Source organism: Salvelinus sp. IW2-2015, linkage group LG2, assembly GCF_002910315.2.
Source record: "Salvelinus sp. IW2-2015 linkage group LG2, ASM291031v2, whole genome shotgun sequence".
NCBI lineage: Eukaryota > Metazoa > Chordata > Actinopteri > Salmoniformes > Salmonidae > Salvelinus > Salvelinus sp. IW2-2015.
In genome coordinates this window covers 14,050,202-14,066,343 of record NC_036839.1, presented here as the reverse complement: position 1 = coordinate 14,066,343, position 16,142 = coordinate 14,050,202, and the positions used below count along the sequence as shown (strand labels likewise).

The 16,142-nt window shown below is 39.2% G+C and overlaps 1 protein-coding gene across 4 annotated transcripts in view; it reads left to right on the top strand.

Annotated features, from left to right (window-relative positions):
• Nucleotides 1–637: 637 nt before the first annotated feature.
• LOC111974770 (cysteine/serine-rich nuclear protein 3) overlaps nt 638–16,142 on the top strand; it is a 32,683-nt gene continuing 17,178 nt past the window's right edge. For 2 of the 4 annotated variants that reach the window (XM_024002767.2, XM_024002784.2), the window contains exons 1-2: nt 638–706; nt 1,695–1,738. The gene's annotated coding sequence lies outside the window, so the exon portion shown is untranslated. Of the gene's footprint in view, nt 872–1,694; nt 1,739–16,142 lie in introns of all 4 variants that reach the window. The other 2 variants (XM_024002761.2, XM_024002775.2) reach the window with 1 other exon arrangement.

Here is a 16,142-nt window from a genome sequence, read left to right as displayed (position 1 = left end):
CCCATACCGGGGTAAATTGTGCCAAGAGACCACTTTTTTGGGGGACAAGCGATGTTTCCAAACCTGTAATGTTTACATTATTCCAGGCATACCCAACATCCTGAAATATACAGATATCTTTGTTAGAAAGAATACTATATTTCCCTTGACAGAGTGATTCTGAATGTAAAAAATAGCTCAATTTACCCCACTCTCCCCTAGAATGTTTTGTCAATAACATAATACATTGAGCATTAAAACAGATAAGATGGTAGTGACTATATTCATAGGTTATTTATGAATACCTTCAATTGAAATTAAATGTGGTAGGAGAACAACACCATGTGATTATTTTTTAATTGTCATTTATACACTAATATCGTTCGCAGACACTTCCGTGGGACGAGGTTATGCATACACCAAGTTCGACACCGTTGACTTTAAAAGATACAATTGTATCCAAGTTGAGTGTATAAACGCCATATTGCCGTTGGCTATAGTTGCTAGCATTGATGCACATTGTCTTCCCAGCTTTGCCTACAGTACGCAAAATCGTGTACAAAGGTTTGAGAGAACGATTCCTGATTCCTTAAACCATGTGAAATGATTGGTTAAGGGAAGTCACGTTGCTGATGTATCTGTCAGACCGATGCTGCACCATTGTTCCAAGAGAAACCGGAAGAACTGCCTATGAATGTGCACTGTGGATGCGACACGACTGTGCCAGGTAGGCAAATCTTAATTAGTGTGCACCTAAAAAAGCTTTTTTATGAATGGAGTGAATGACATTCAAAAAAAACAACGTATAATTTAGATGCTTAATTAGGCTACTCAGAGAGAGGGACGTCATTGAACAAGCAGGCATTGCAAAGGCTGAAACATGAAATGAATGGTAAGTGCCGCAACTTGAACGTCATTATCCTCATCAATCTGGCATAGAGTTAAATCATGTGTTTAGTTACAGTTTTCATTGACGGTATGATCTGTGTATATATCGGGGCATATAATTGAATATCGTGTGTGTGTGTGTGTGTGTGTGTGTGTGTGTGTGTGCGTGTGTGTGTGTGTGTGTGTGTGTGTGTGTGTGTGTGTGTGTGTGGCGCGCGCGCGTGTGCGTGTGCGTGTTTAAATGCATGGCTGTGTGTGTTATTAGTATCTGCACATACACATGTGAACCCAAGTAGCTAAAATGCTCCCATGCAGAGCAGTGAAATTTGGGAGAGGGAGAGGCTGGCTCCCTGCAGAGTCCTCCTGGAGAACATGCATCTGTGTCAGACATAGTGCACACTCTACTCCTGCCTCCACTGGGAGATCTCCCTCTCTCTCTCTCTTACTGAGAGGGTTAGTGCAGAAAGAGCACTGCCAATAGGCTATTACCATGATTTTAATCAACATACATTTTCAATATATTTTTTCCTAGAACATAGCTTGCTGGCTTGATAAGAGACATTTTCCATGTTTAACTGAACAGTTTATTCATTTACAGTAGTTATTTTGCTGTGACTATTATTCAATCTTTACAGACCTTCCCAGTGAAAAATTATGTAATGCACCCTGTTCTCTGTTACCTGTATCACCTCGAGTTCATTGGTGGTTATATTTTATAGTCACTTTCAACCTGATTTTATGTGGCACCCTGGTTGCTACACTGCCTCTGGAAATAATAGTTGACTCTAGGCTCATTTACATCTAAATTAATTTATTCTCTTCCACAGAATAGAGACAACTCGCTACAGCATACCTACATATTTTATTTAAGGTAAGACTAGCTAAGTATATTGTCTCTCTCTTTTATACTGTCTGACATGTCATGTTTTTCTGTGGAATGCAGAAATGTGATGCCACCTGCCTTTGGTAGAATTTGTTGGCTCTGAGAATCAATTAAAAGCTTGCACAGCTGTTGCAGTTTTGCTACAAAATATCTCAACGAGCTATCTTAAGACTTGATCTTGATATTCAGAGAGACAACTGTGTTACAGTGTCTACTCAACACAGACTGGTTATGAAATAGAAACAACTCTACAGTAGTCAGGAATTGTTAGACAAGGCACAGCTTCTGGTAAATTAAATGAATACAAACACATTGTAACATCTATGATATGTGCATATTGGCTGTTATTCAGTCATGATCATTATGAGATTATAATAAGACATTAGGTACTTAATACATGCTGCAATGTGTCAGAATCTACAGTACATGAAATAGTTTCCCAATGGCTTTTGATGCGGGGAAACACCCAGTGGCTTACATTATAGGGCCTTGTTGATAATGGCTGAAAAGGTCGTCCTTGATGGTGGATGTACCTTTATTTTCTTCAACAGACACAATACAGGCTTTACCAAGCAGCTGTATACATCAGTATGATGAGTGCCATTTTAGAAGACCAAAACATTTGTGCTTTTTGAGGTCGGTTTCGGTTAGATTATTTTAAAAAATAAAACATAAAAATAATAATTCAGTTTTGATTATTTGTTTGGCTTATTAACCATAATTTATTTACATTACTTTACTAAAATATTTCAGTTGTGTATATTACATTCGTTTTATTTGATGACTTTATTATTTCATTCCAAGTCATCATCTCATCTCTATAGAGCTGCTGCCTACGCTGTCTGACAAAATCACTATTTTGTAGTTCTTCAAAGTAAATGAGGTATACTTTTATGACTGCTGAATACCAACCGTCAATCATATAGATCATGTATTTTCAGGTAGAGATACCTCGCAAAGCAATTGCTCTCTATCCCTCTCAATCGCGCGTTCTTCTCTCTTCTCTCCGTCTCCTTGCCCACACAGACCGGACAAGTAGGAATGCAATGGATTATGGGCATTGTAGTCAATTACCACGTTTTCTGCACTAAACTATGTAGAATATTGGCCTGTTGGAAACTATAACTCATACATCGCCCTGTTCGGGCTTGATCTGATTTATCTCTAGAGAAATTGTGTATTGAGCTCAGAAAAAAAAGCTAAATTGAATTTCAATATTTTAATCGACGTCGGTCAATTAGTTGTTTAAAAAAATGAAAAATAGCATTAGATTTTAGGTATAATTGCAAGGCTGATTATTCAATGCCTTATCAAAATGGGTTAGATAGCAAAGGTCATGTAATTGGAGGTCAGCATTGGCAGCAGCTGGGAAGACACGCTGCGCCAGTAAAGCAGTGAACTGGGTTTGAATATGGCAACGTGCCTCATTATCCAGCACTACCTCTTTGTTGTCCCTCAACCATCCTCTTTTGTCAAACAGGAAGGAGCCACTGAGACAGCTCTGTGCAACACACACACACATACACATACACATACACGCACACCCAAACTCATTCCAGCAAAGTGATTGAGATCTGTGAGGCAAGAGTGGGGCTCCACCTCTTATCTTGGCAATGATTTTTTCCCTCCCTAATCCATCTGTTAGTCTATCCAATCCGTCAGCAACCTGTCCTCGCAGGAATATGACTTAATTAGTACATGTCTTGTTACATAGTTAAATATGCACTCTCAAACTTTTGTATAATTCCAGCCTGTAGTTTTGAAAGTGGTGCTCATGGGCCAAAAGGGGTCCACGTTTTTTGGGTACTACGTCGTCAAATTGTGTACAGCGTCATCCGTTTTGTATGATATGTTACGTCCTGCAAATATTAGAAATAAAGTACCGCTCAACCAGCTTCATAAGGTAGTCACTTGGAATGCATTTCAGTTAACAGGTGTGCCTTGTTAAAAGTTAATTTGTGTAATTTATTTCCTTCTTAATGCGTTTCAGCCAATCAGTTGTTGGGGTGGTATACAGAAGAGAGCCCTATTTGGNACACACACACACACACACACACACACACACACACACACACACACACACACACACACACACACACACACATTCCAGCAAAGCGATTTGTGAGGCAAGAGTGGAGCTCCTTCTCTTACCTTGGCTGTGAATTTTGTCCTCCCTGATCCATCTGTTTGTGTATCCAATCGGTCAGCAATGTAATTGAATTAGTACATGTGACATAGTTAAGGGACATCGAAACATTCACTAAATGTATTTACTGGGTGCTAGGCTGGATCATTAATCTGGTACATTGAATCTGCCATGTGTTGCTATTACATATTGTAGCACAGATGGCTTGGGCTCTGTCACATTGAATGGGGTCCATTAAAGATTCACAGGGAAGGTGGCACGGCTTTTAAAGATAACAGTACAGAGTAGAATCTCCCTGCATGACTCCAGCGCGGGTGAGTAGTCTTCACACGGAGGTTCACATTCAGAGCCAAATCAATTTGGCATCCTTTTATGTGGAAATGACAGGGATACATGCTTGGCTTTAAAGTTGACCTGCAGCTCCATTCATAGTGACTTGTAAAACAGGCAAAAAGGTCAAGCTAGAAGATTGTTTTGGGTAGGGAGTAGCTTGTGCTTTGGATCACCGGTTCACATCTTGTTTATCAGTTGGAATGTTCTGCCCTGTAGGAAGCATGTCTGTAGGCTGAACAGGACATTTATTGTTCAGGGAACAAAATCACAAAAAAACAATTACACTTTTTAAAAAATCTATCTTGGAGAATCAATGATTCGATGATATTCTTATTTTCTCACCTGAAGGCTTTAATGTCTCAACTAAATTTAATGAAAAAATCCCCCTCTTGAAAATGGAAGACCATCTCAATCCATTCAATCGACTTAATATGTATTCCAGTATTGAATTAAGTCAAACGGCACAAATATCACCTCATATAAACAGAATAATTGTCTCACTCTCAGAAGGAATGTTGTTTTCTAATCTCAATGTCTATGATGTGAGTAGTCCTTGAGGGTCTTTGGTCTGGCTCTGTGCAGGCTAGCGAGGTTGTTCAGGGTTTGGCTGGCTCCCATGAGATGTTGCCATGACATCAATGTGGAAAGTGCTTTCTCTCTCCTGCTTATTATAGGTTGACTTGAAATTGGTTTTTTTCTCATTTTATTTAGATGAGCTTAAAGTGATGGTTCTATTTATAAGGTAAGGGAAAGGGGGATACCTAGTCAGTTGTCCAACTGAATGTATTCAACTGAAATGTGTCTTCCGCATTTAACCCAACCCCTCTGAATCAGAGAGGTGCGGGGGGCTGCCTTAATCGACATCCACGTCTTCGGCGCCCGGGGAACAGTGGGTTAACTGGCTTGCTCAGGGGCAGAATGACAGATTTTTACCTTGTCAGCTCGGGGATTCGATCCAGCAACCTTTCGGTTACTGGCCCAACCCATCTATGTCTTGTAGTTTATTTTGTGTCACTGGAAATAAATGACTAGGATCTGACATGAACAGTTAGTTACTGGAGCCCAGCCCACATAAACATATTGCCCTGGAAATCCTGCATTTTACTACTGTTAATAACTCTGAAGGTGATAGATACAGTACCATAATTATGCCAACTATAACCTATAACCATAATTATGCTATCTCATTTGATGTACTCTCATTGGTAATGGGCCTGCATACTTATGTTTTCATTTGGAAGTGAATTTTTTCTCAATTTGTTTTGATTCCAAGGAAAATAAAGAGCACCTCTTTTCCTATTCCTACGAGTTTGGGGATGTCACATTTCTCTGAATAAATTCTCAACAAATGATTTCCAGCATGCAGTTAATCTGCTCATTATGCCTGCCATCGCTATGGCAACCAGTTTTATTGTGGGGGGAAACTCTTTGGTAAATTGACTACCATTGTGGTATATGTTTTTATTTTGTCAGATCATTAGTCAGAAATGTTGCAATACTGTCAAATTAATATATATATTTTTACAGTAAATGTGTGAATCATCAAGTGTTGATTTAGCATAACCACGTCATTAAAACAATCATTATATTTATATGAGTATAACTATGTGATCATATTTTTGCATCCCCCTGCATTAAACATCATGGACTGTTTTCGATTTTCATTTACAGTAGACATTCTAGTGACAAAGAAAATCATGTGAGTAAAATGATGATGTTCTGTATATGTCTGGTAGTGATGACTCTATTTCTATCTCCGAGACGGCTTGCAGGAGTCCGTATCCATTAGGATGGAGTTGGTTAATTAGGCTAAATTTAGCCTCTGAGATGTGAGAGCTGCATATCGTTTTTAGCCTACAAAGGCTATGTTTTCACTTGGTCTATTTAGATTATTTCTAGTACAAATAAAATATATCTTCAAGTTGAAATCTTTTCTTTCTTGCACTCTCATTTCAGATGAAAATAATTAGATTTGCACTGTCTACCTACAACTACATTGTAACCTGCTTTATGAATTTTCCCAAATAACAGAGCTAATGTTTTACATGTGAAAATGCTTGAAGATCTCAGCAGATCCTACTATATATAAATCATAAGGATGTCTGCCTAACATGGAGCAACACCACCTTGGCTCCCTCCGCTTGTATGAGAGATGAAAGCATCTATGTCTCTGTGAGGAGTCTTGGCAGTTCAGTCTCTGCCAGAGCTAGGGCTTATGCAAACTTTTAGGTAGCATGGGAAAATGCACCCATAAATAAAATATGCTTTTATGAATAATTTGGCTGAGGATTGTGATTGACAACTAGGGTGAAAGTACCTGATTATGCCTCCACAGTGCATGACTGGGATTACACCAACAAGTTTAGCTGTATGTGCATCATTCGGTTGACTAATTATGGCAGACAAAGGGGATTGATATACAGTGAACACCTTCCTAATATTGAGTTGCCCCCCCTCCCAATGTTGACTCCAATGCTTCCCACAGTTGGGTGGATGTCCTTTGGGTGGTGGACCATTCTTGATACATGCAGGAAATTGTTTGAGTGTGAAAAACCCAGCAGCGTTGCAGTTCTTGACACAAACCGATGCGCCTGGCACTTAGTGTTCAAAGCACATCAATATTTTGTCAATGCATGTCTCAATTGTCTCAAGGCTTAAAAATCCTTCTTTAACCTGTTTCCTCCCCTTCATCTACACTGATTGAAGTGGATTTAACAAGTGACATCAATGAGGGATCATAGCTTTCACCTGGATTCACCTGTCATGGAAAGAGCAGCGGTTCTTAATGTTTTGTATACTCAGTGTATGTTGTCGGACTAATGTCAGATGAATTCATGTGCTGCTTCTTGCAGGCATCAACTCAACACAAAAATATCAGCTTTTGCCTTTTAGTAATACTATAACATTTTATAAATACATGTTTAAAAGAGGAAATGTAAATAATACAATTACCTGATTTTTTTATACACAAACTGCCTTTGAAAATAACCAAACAATAACCAACCATATTGGGTGCATACAACATAATGTTATTTTATTTACCCATCATTGAATTGTAATGACAACATCCCCCTTAGCAACTCTGAACTAATATTATTTGGAGTTGTATGTCGATACATTATCGATGTTATGAAATGGAACAGAGCAGCCCAGTTTGATATAATATCACCCTAAACATCCTAATGCTTGGCATTAGCCTCTATCTCACTTATCCCTGGAACTGCATTGATAAAAGACAGCGCTGGCGTTTCCTCTATTGTTCTGTGAGGAGGAGGAGATAGATCAATGGTCCCTGTGCTAGCTGCAGCAGGCAGGCAAGCTCCCTCCGTGTACAGCAGTGGGCTGGTCTGACTCCCTCCTTTCCTTTCATGTGTGTGGAGCAGTCTATAGCCTCAGGCAACTGCAAGTTAACAAATGTACAGAGTGCATTTCGAAAGTCTGATTTGCATAAATCTGTAGATGTGCTACATTTCCTTAAATGGATTCCTTTGTGTTTAATTGGTGCATGGTTCCTTGTGCACGTGACTTTCCAATTATCTTGGACTCTTTGTTGTTCTCCTTTTCAATTTAATTTGACCATGATCTGACCATGGATAAGTAAGTATGTAGATTATATCATTTTGTTATTGGTGCCTCAGAAACGTTGAGTGTTTGAATATAAATATGCCCCCTCCACCTAAGAGGCCATATTTCAATTATTTCATAGTTAGTATGTAATGCATATATTTTGATTTTGTGTGCAGATTGATGTACCGAAAGCTTAGGACTATAAGGTTCTATCTGCAAAAGATGATTCTGAGATAATTGGCTTTAATGTTCCGAACCCTCATTGATTTGAATGGTGTCAAAAAAAATAATCTTGTAATTCTTTTGAACTTAACAACATGAATTTGGGTATTTAGAGTACTATACAGAGGAGAAAATTGAACAGAACAAGGCTATGTCAATAACTCAATTTTGACAAAATTACCTTGAGCATTCTCTTATTCCTGAACCCATGATTATGAGAGAGAGAGCTAGTCCCCTCTGACCCCCTCGCCAAACATATTCCTCTGTGGCCTTTTCATGTATAATTTATTTTTAAACAGTGCCATTGAATGTGAAATCCATCAGCGTTGTGTTTATGTTCCCTCTGCCACATGCTTGGTTGCAGGAATCCTCCGTCGACATCATCTGTAGATCTATAATCATCCAGGCCACAGCTTCTCCTCAGGGAGCCCAGCTGAGACCCTGCTTGCCTCTAAAGGTTGCTGTTTATGGCCGTGTCTCACACCAGTGATTTATGAGGTTAAGCCCAACCTTGGACTGCTAACATGGCAGAAGATCTTTAGTGGTTTAGGGTTCTTCTTCTTCTTTTTCTTCACTGTGCAATCTCATTGTATGGCTTTAATGGCCCTAGTCGCCCAGACAGTCTGGCTATTGGCACATAGCTGAATCTCCCACAAGACAAAAATCAGCCTAGCCATCTGGGTTGCGTGGATGTTTGCACAGTGCTGTATGATGACAATTAAAACACTAGCACTTTGGAATGAGACGCCATATTGAGTGTTAGCTAAGACTGGCGAGGTCCTCTCCCCAGGCTTCAGAGAGAGAGAGTGAGAGAGAGACAGGAATATGTCCCAAATTACGCCCTATTTCCTATGGGCCCTCGTCAAAAGTAGTGCACTATGTAGGGAATAGGGTGCCATTTGGAACGTAGGCTGAGGTGTCTAAAGTCAGTTCCCTTGTCTCTAGCTTCACAATATCAGAAATACACTGCCCACTCCCTGCACCAATGTCCATTATTAACCTGGTCTCAGAGCATTTCATATTATTCTGTATGTAAATCTGAGGCATGTTGAGTTTCGTATGGTATGTATTCATTTGTGGATGTCCATCACCCATTTCATATGATATGTTTAGCATTACAATTCATATTATATGTTACGAATTTGCTAAACGTACAATATGTTTTGAATTTGCTAAACGTATGATATGTTACGAATTCTAGCTAGGTGGCTAATGTTAGCTAGCTCACTAACATTAGCAAGGCTAGGGGTTAGTGTTAAGTTTAGTAGTTAGGGTAAATGGTTAAGGTTAGGTTAAGAGTTAGCTAAAAGCGTTAAGGTTAGGGTTAGGGGAAGGGTTAGCTAAGTAGTTGCAAAGTTGCTAATTAGCTAAAATGTTAAATGTTGTCTGTGATGAGATTCAAACTTGCAGCCTTTGGGCTGCTAGACATTTGCGTTATATGCCTACCCATCCACCCCAACCAACCACCTTCCTTTCGTTTTTACCTTACATAACCATCTGTCTTATGTAACCATACCAAACATAACATATCATACTAAAATGAGTGTCACGGATTTATGTACAGAACAATACAAAATGCTCTGAGACCAGGTTGCTCCTATTGTAGTGTATTTGTATTTATTAAGGATCCCCATTCGCTGCTGCCAAGTCAGCAGCTACTCTTCCTGGGGTCCAGCAACATTAAGCCAGTTATATACAATTTAAAATATTACATCACATTACATTTCACAACACTTTTCACAACACATTAAGTGTGTTCCCTCAGGCCACTACTCTACGATTTAATATCTACAATACAAAATCCATGTGTGTTTGTGTGTCTGTGTCTGTGTGTTTCTCTTCACAGTCCCTGCTGTTCCATAAGGTGTATTTTTATCTGTTTTTAAAATCTGATTCTACTACTTACATCAGTTACCTGATGTGGAATAGAGTTCCTTGTAGCCATGGCTCTTTGTAGTACTGTGCGCCTCACAGTCTGTTCTTAACTTGGTGATTGTGAAGAGACCTGGTGGCATGTCTTGTGGGGTATGCATGGGTGTCTGAGCTGTGTGCTAGTAGTTTAAACAGACACCTCGATGCATTCAGCATGTCAACACTTACAAGAACAAGTAGTGATGAAGTCAATTTCTTCTCCACTTTGAGCCATGAGCGATTGACACGCATATTATTAATGTTAGCTCTCCGTGTACGTTTAAGGGCCAGCCGTGCTGCCCTGTTCTGAGCCAATTGTAATTTTCCCGAGGTCCCTTTGTGGCACCTGACCACACGACTGAACAGTAGTCCAGGTGCGACAAAACTAGTGCCTGGACTTGCCTTGTTGATAGTGTTGTTAAAAAGGCAGAGCACCGCTTGTTAGCTACTGTTGTATCAACATGTTTGGACCATGACAGTTTACAATCCAGGGCTACTCCAAGCAGTTCAGTCACCTCAATTTGCTCAATATCCACATCATTTATTACAAGTTTTAGTTGAGGTTTAGGGTTTAGTGAATTATTTGTCCCAAATACAATGCTTTCAGTTTTTGAAATATGTAGGACTAACTTATTCCTTGCCACCCATTCTGAAACTAACTGCAGCTCTTTGTTAAGTCTTGCAGGGATTTCACTCGCTGTAGTAGCTGATGTGTATAGTGTTGAGTCATCCGCATACATAGACAGACTGGCTTTACTCAAGGCCATTGGCATGTCATTAGTAGAGGTCGACCGATTATGATTTTTCAACGCCGATACCGGTTATTGGAGGACCAAAAAAAGCCGATACCGATTAATCGGACGATTTTTATTTATTTATTTGTAATAATGACAATTACAACAATACTGAATGAAAACTTATTTTAACTTAATATAATACATCGATAAAATCAATTTAGCCTCAAATAAATAATGAAACATGTTCAATTTGGTTTAAATAATGCAAAAACAAAGTGTTGGAGAAGAAAGTAAAAGTGCAATATGTGCCATGTAAAAAAGCTAACGTTTAAGTTCCTTGCTCAGAACATGAGAACATATGAAAGCTGGTGGTTCCTTTTAACATGAGTCTTCAATATTCCCAGGTAAGAAGTTTTAGGTTGTAGTTATTATAGGAATTATAGGACTATTTCTCTCTATACCATTTGTATTTCATATGCCTTTGACTATTGGATGTTCTTATAGGCACTTTAGTATTGCCAGTGTAACAGTATAGCTTCCGTCCCTCTCCTCGCCCCTACCTGGGCTCGAACCAGGAATACATTGACAACAGCCACCCTCGAAGCATCGTTACCCATCGCTCCACAAAAGCCGCGGCCCTTGCAGAGCAAGGGGAACAACTACTCCAAGTCTCAGAGCGAGTGACGTCACCGATTGAAACGCTATTAGCGCGCACCCCGCTAACTAGCTAGCCATTTCACATRGGTTACACCAGCCTAATCTCGGGAGTTGATAGGCTTGAAGTCATAAACAGCTCAATGCTAGAAGCATTGCGAAGAGCTGCTGGCAAACGCACGAATGTGCTGTTTGAATGAATGCTTACGAGCCTGCTGCTGCCTACCATCGCTCAGTCAGACTACTCTATCAAATATCAAATCATAGACTTAATTATACCATAATAACACACAGAAATACGAGCCTTAGGTCATTAAAATGGTAGAATCCGGAAACTATCATTTCGAAAACAAAACGTTTATTCTTTCAGTGAAATACGGAACCGTTACGTATTTTATCTATCGAGTGGCATCCCTAAGTCTAAATATTGCTGTTACATTGTACAACCTTCAAAGTTATATCATAATTATGTACAATTCTGTCAAATTAATTACGGTCTTTGTTAGGAATAAATAGACTTCACACACTTCGCAACGAGCCAGGCGGCCCAAACTGCTGCATATACCCTGACTGCTTGCACGGAACACAAGAGAAGTGACACAATTTCCCTAATTATAAGAAATTCATGTTAGCAGGCAATATTAACTAAATATGCAGGTTTAAAATATGTACTTGTGTATTGATTTAAAGAAAGGCATTGATGTTTATGGTTAGGTTTGGTGCAACGACAGTGCTAAATCATCACACGTTTGGCAAAGTAGGCTGTGATTCGATGAGAAATTAACAGGCACCGCATCGATTATTTGCAACGCAGGACACGCTAGATAAACTAGTAATATCATCAACCATGTATAGTTAACTAGTGATTATGTGAAGATTGATTGTTTTTTATAAGTTTAATGCTAGCTAGCAACTTACCTTGGCTTCTTGCTGCCCTCGCGTAAGAGGTAGTCAGCCTGCCACGCAGGCTCCTCGTGGAGTGCAATGTAAGGCAGGTGGTTAGAGCGTTGGACTAGTAACCGGAAGGTTGCAAAAACAAATCCCTGAGCTGACAAGGTAAAAATCTGTCGTTCAGCCCCTGAACAAGGCAGTTAACCCACCGTTCCTAGGCCGTCATTGAAAACAAGAATGTGTTCATAACTGACTTGCCTAGTTAAAAAATATTATATTTTTTCAAGCAGCCAAATCGGTGTCCAAAAATACCGATTTCCGATTGCTATGAAAACTTAAAATCGTCCCTAATTAATCGGCCATTCCGATTAATCGGTCGACCTCTAGTCATTTAGTAAAGATTTTTAAAAGTAAGAGGCCTAGACAGCTGCCCGGTGGAATTCCTGATTCTACCTGGATTATGTTGGAGATGCGTCCATTAAAGAACACCCTCTGTGTTCTGTTAGACAGGTAACTCTTTATCCACAATATAGCAGGGGATGTAAAGCCACAACACAAGTTTTTCCATCAGCAGATTGTGATTGATAATGTCAACAGCCGCATTGAAGTCTTACAAAACAGCTCCCACAATCTTTTTATCATCAATTTCTCTCAGCCAATCATTGGTCATTTGTGTAAGTGCCGTGCTTGTTGAATGTCTTTCCCTATAAGCGTGCTGAAAGTCTGTTGTCAATTGTTCTTACAGTAAAATAGCATTGTATCTGGTCAAACACAATTTTTCCCAAAAGTTTACTAAGGGTTGGTAACAGGCTGATTGGTCGGCTATTTGAGCCGGTAAAGGGGCTTTACTATTCTTGGGTAGGGGAATTACTTTTGCTTCCCTCCAGGCCTGAGGGCACACACTTTCTAGTAGGCTTAGATTAAAGATATGACAAATAGGAGTGGCAATATCGTTCGCTAATATCCTCAGTAATATTCCCAGTTGTCAGACCCTGGTGGCTTGTCATTGCTGTTAGACAGCAATAATTTTTTAATCCTCTTCCACACTCACTTTACGGAATTCAAAATGTATTCAAAATTCTTTCATAATTTGTTAATTTATACTTGGATGTGTAGTGTCAGCGTTTGTTGCTGGTATGTCATGACTAAATTTGCAAATCTTGCCAATTAAAAAATCATTCAAGTAATTTGCAATATTAGTGGGTTTTGTGATGAATGAGCCATCTGATTCAATGAATGATGGAGTGAGTTTGCACAAAAATTCATTTAAGGTGCTCCAAAGCTTTTTACTATCATTTGCTATCATTTATCTTTGTTTCATAGTATAGTTTCTTCTCTTTTTATTCAGTTTAGTCACATGATTTCTCAATTTTAAGTACGCTTGCAAATCAGTTGTGCAGCCAGACTTATTTGCCATTCCTTTTGCCTCATCCCTCTCAACCATACCATGTTTTATTCCTCATCAATCCATAGGGATTTAACAGTTTTTACAGTCATTTTCTTAATGGGTGCATGCTTAAGTGTAACTGCAATAAGCAATTTCATAAAAGTGCAGCGTCTGGTTGCTACTCATTACACACCACAGACTCAAAAATATTATTTACATCAACAACATAGGAATCACTACAAAACTTATTGTATGACCTCTTATACACTATATTAGGCCCAGCCTTTGGAACTTTGGTTTTCATAGATATGGCTACTATATTGTGATCACTACATCCGATATATTTCGGATACTGCTTTAAAGAAAATTTCTGCTGCATTAGTAAAGATTTGATCGATATATGTTGATGATTTAATTCCTGTGCTGTTTGTAACCACCCTGGTAGGTTGACTGATAACCTGAACCAGTTTGAAGCTTTTTCTTGAGTGGGCAGCTTGATGAAAGCCAGTCAATATTTAAATCACCTATGCAACAGCATCACCACTACTACACTGTCAAGGGATCTAGAGAGACTGTGCATATGATTTTCAATAGAGTAAAACCTGAAATATGGGCTCCTGCTAATGCTTTTTCAGCCCTTGATTCATTTAAAACGATCAGCAAGAAGCACAAACTCAAGGTGGAGATGTGCATGTAGGCTTTATAAACTATGTGCAGGATAAAACATATTAATTAGATACAATCTCAGTCACAGCTCAGCCAATCCACACAATGTTGGCTTTAAGATTTAAGATAATTACACAGGAATGCCTATTTGACCCTGTGTTTATGATGAACAACAGGTATGTGTTTATGGAGGAAATATGACTCTAGGACAGTATAATTAGTTATTCACCAATGCATGAGATACAGTAAATATGTTAGGGGATATTTTTTCAAAATGTTTCTTCAATTATATGTCCTATTTTCTAGTATCATGTCTTGACTGAGCATTCTGGGTCAGACATGTCATTAGCATATGACCTCAATACAACAGCACAGCTTGGGCACAGATTATTAAAATATATAGTTTTGTATGTTTATTTTCATGCCTGCTGTCACAAACTTGCTTCATCAAAATCAAAATGCCTCTTGCATATCAGACAATATAGGTCAATAGCCGTGGTGCAATGGTAGTGTTTATAACAAAATGCAATCTCTCTAGCTTATGTTTTGCATATAGCTGCATAAAGTATGTGATACCCATAAGAGAAGGATACAACAGAATACAGATAAGGTACTGCATTCCATTTAGATAATTATGGATATTTAGTTAGAGAAGAAGTAAGGGGAAAATAGTACGGAGTAAAAGTATACTGATTACAAATATAAACGCGACATCCAACAGTTTCTAAGATTTGACTGAGCTACATTTCATATTAGGAAATCAGTCAATTTCAATAAATTCATTAGGCCTTAATCTATGGATTTGACATGACTGTGCAGGGGTGTAGCCATAGGTGGGCCTTGGAGGGCATAGGCCCACCCAGTGGGGAGCCAGGCCCAGCCAATAAGAATACGTTTTTCCCCACAAAAGGGCTTTATTACAGACATCTTATCTTGGCAAATGATAAATGCTCACTAACAGGGATGTAAAAACAAAATGTGCACAAAATTTGAGGGAAATAACATTTCAGAGATATTTTATTTCAGCTCATGAAACATGGGACCAACACTTTACATGTTGCATTTATATTTTTGTTCAGTGTACAGTGCATTCGGAAAGTATTCAGACCCCTTGACATTTTGTTACATTACAAACTTATTCCAAAATTGATGAGGGGAAAAAACGATTTAATCAATCTACACACAATACCCCATAATGACAAAGCAAAAAAAGGTTTAAAAGAAAAAGAAAAGCTGAAATATCACATTTACATAAGTATTCAGACCCTTTACTCAGTACTTTGTTGAAGCACCTTTGGCAGCGATTATAGCCTCGAGTCTTCTTGGGTATGATGCTACAAGCTTGGCACACCTGCATTTGGGGAGTTTCTCTCATTCTTCTCTGCAGATCATCTCAAGCACTTTCAGGTTGGATGGGGAGCGTCGCTGCACAGCTATTTTCATGTCTCTCCATAGATGTTCGATCGGTTTCAAGTCCTGGCTCTAGCTGGGTCACTCAAGGACATTCAGAGACTTGTCCCCAAGCCACTCCACCGTTGTCTTGGGTTTGTGCTTAAGTTCATTGTCCTGTTGGACGGTGAACCTTCGCCCCCGTCTGAGGTACTGAGCGCTCTGGATCAGGTTTTCATAAACGATCTCTCTGTACCTTGCGCCATTCATCTTTCCCTCGATCCTGACTAGTCTCCCAGTCCCTGCTGCTGAAAAACAGTCGCACAGCATGATGCATCCGCCACCATGCTTCACCGTAGGGATGGTGTCAGGTTTCCTCCAGACGTGATGCTTGGCATTCAGGCCAAAGAGTTCCATTTTGGTTTCATCAGACCAAAGAATATTGTTTCTCATGGTCTAAAAGTCTTTAAGTGCCTTTTGGCAAACTCC